Genomic DNA, 2,500 nt, shown 5'->3' with positions numbered 1-2,500 from the left:
TAATTTATATAGAATCTTCTCAATTCTTCTTGTTATCTTTTTCTCGTCAGCATGTAGCTGGTGTATTAGGTTTCCTAAGGACATGTAAAGATTTCATTTGTCTTAGGTTTATTCCTCTAACGTGTCGACAGCGCACAGGCAGTCATCTATGAGAGTATACAGTAAAGTGAATTAAGATAGCTTTTTGTTTTTCAAGTATTTATAGCAGGCAGGGTCGTGTCAATCATCGTCGGCGGGTCGGTGAGCAGGGATTTTAATTGGTCGTTGGATGGTAACGGAATCTATCCCTGAGGCGCTGAGATCTTCGTGGTCTGGCCGGAGTTTATTAGGTTGGGTAAAATAACTCCAGCCAGACCACGAAGATCTCAACGCCTCAGGGATAGATTTCGTTACGATCCAACGACCAATTAAAATTCCTGCTCACCGACCCGCCCACCGATTGTACACGACCCTGCCTGCTATAAATACTTGAAAAACGTATCTTAATTCACTTTACTGTATACTCTCATAGATGACTGCCTGTGCGCTGTCGACATGTTAGAGGAATAAGCCTAAGACAAATGAAATCTTTACATGTCCTTAGGAAACCTAATAACCACCAGCTAAATGCTGACGAGAATGAGATAACAAGAAGAATTAAGAAGATTCTATATAAATCAAATGCCGTTGAAACAGCATACTAGTATTACTATTATTATTATTATTATTATCATTATTATTATTATTATTAATATTTTATTATTATTATTTTTTTTTTTTTTTTGCTCTATCACAGTCCTCCAATTCGACTGGGTGGTGGATTTATTGTGTGCGGTTCCGGGTTGCATCCTGCCTCCTTAGGAGTCCATCACTTTTCTTACTATGTGTGCGTTTCTAGGATCACACTCTTCTGCATGAGTCCTGGAGCTACTTCAGCCTCTAGTTTTTCTAGATTCCTTTTCAGGGATCTTGGGATCGTGCCTAGTGCTCCTATGATTATGGGTACGATTTCCACACTGGCATATCTCATATCCTTCTTATTTCTATTTTCAGATCGTGATACTTATCCATTTTTTCCCTCTCTTTCTCTTCAACTCTGGTGTCCCATGGTATTGCGACATCAATGATGATACTTTCTTCTTGACTTTGTCAATCAACGTCAGTCTGGTCTGTTTTGCACGTATCACCCTGTCCGTTTTCTGATACCATAGTCCCAGAGGATCTTTGCGTGATCGTTTTCTATCACTCCCTCAGGTTGGTGCTCGTACCACTTATTACTGCAAGGTAGCTTATGTTTTTCTTGCCCAGGCTCCAGTGGAGGGCTTTTGTCACTGAATCATGTCTCTTTTTGTACTGGTTCTGTGCAAGTGCCGGGCATTCGCTTGCTATGTGGTTTATGGTTTCATTTTTCGTATTGCACTTCCTACATATGGGAGAGATGTTATTTCCGTCTATCGTTCTTTGAACATATCTGGTTGCTTAGGGCCTGATCTTGTGCCGCTGTTATCATTCCTTCAGTTTCCTTCTTTAGCTCTACCCTCTGTAGCCATTGCCATGTGTCATCACTGGCTAGTTCTTTAGTCTGTCTCATGTATTATCCGTGCATTGGTTTGTTGTGCCAGTCATCTGTTCTGTCTGTTATTCTCCTGTCTCTGTATATTTCTGGTCTTCGTCTACTTTTATTAGTCCTTCTTCCCATGCACTCTTTAGCCACTCGTCTTCACTGGTTTTCAGATATTGCCCCAGTGCTCTGTTCTCGATGTTGACGCAGTCTTCTATACTTAGTAGTCCTCTCCCTCCTTCCTTTCGTGTTATGTATAGTCTGTCCGTATTTGCTCTTGGGTGTAGTGCTTTGTGTATTGTCATATGTTTCCTGTTTTCTGATCTATGCATCGGAGTTCTGCCTTCGTCCATTCCACTATTCCTGCGCTGTATCTGATTACTGGCACAGCCCATGTGTTTATGGCTTTTATCATATTTCCGGAGTTGAGTTTTGACTTGAGTATTGCCTTGAGTCTCTGCATATATTCTTTCCTGATCGTGTCCTTCATCTCTTGTGTTTTATATCCCCTCCTTCCATTATTCCCAGGTATTTGTATCTGCTCATCTAGTGTTTGATGTTGCTCCCATCTGGTTAGCTTTATCCCTTAAGTTCTCGTTACTTTGCCTTTTTGTATGTTTGACTAAGGAGCATTTTTCTATTCCAAACTCCATCCTGATGTCCCCAGATACAATCCTTACAGTCTGGATTAGGGTATCTATTTCCTTGATGCTCTTACCATACAGCTTGATGTCGTCCATGAACATCAGATGGTTGATTCTGTTTGCATCTTTTCTTGAGTTGGTACCCCGCATCCATCTTCTGTAGTACTTTTGTCATGGGAATCATGGCTACTACGAAGAGTAGTGGGCAGTGAGTCGCCTTGGAAGATCCCTCTCTCTGATATTAACCTCTGCTAGTCTTATTCCTGAGCTTGTAAGTATTGTATTTAGTTGCGCATTGTATTTTTGAAGAAGCTGA

This window comes from Macrobrachium nipponense, chromosome 38 (genome assembly GCF_015104395.2).
Source record: "Macrobrachium nipponense isolate FS-2020 chromosome 38, ASM1510439v2, whole genome shotgun sequence".
Taxonomy (NCBI): Eukaryota; Metazoa; Arthropoda; class Malacostraca; order Decapoda; family Palaemonidae; genus Macrobrachium; species Macrobrachium nipponense.
The sequence above is the reverse complement of the archived record's forward strand: the minus strand, read 5'-3'. Positions refer to the sequence as shown.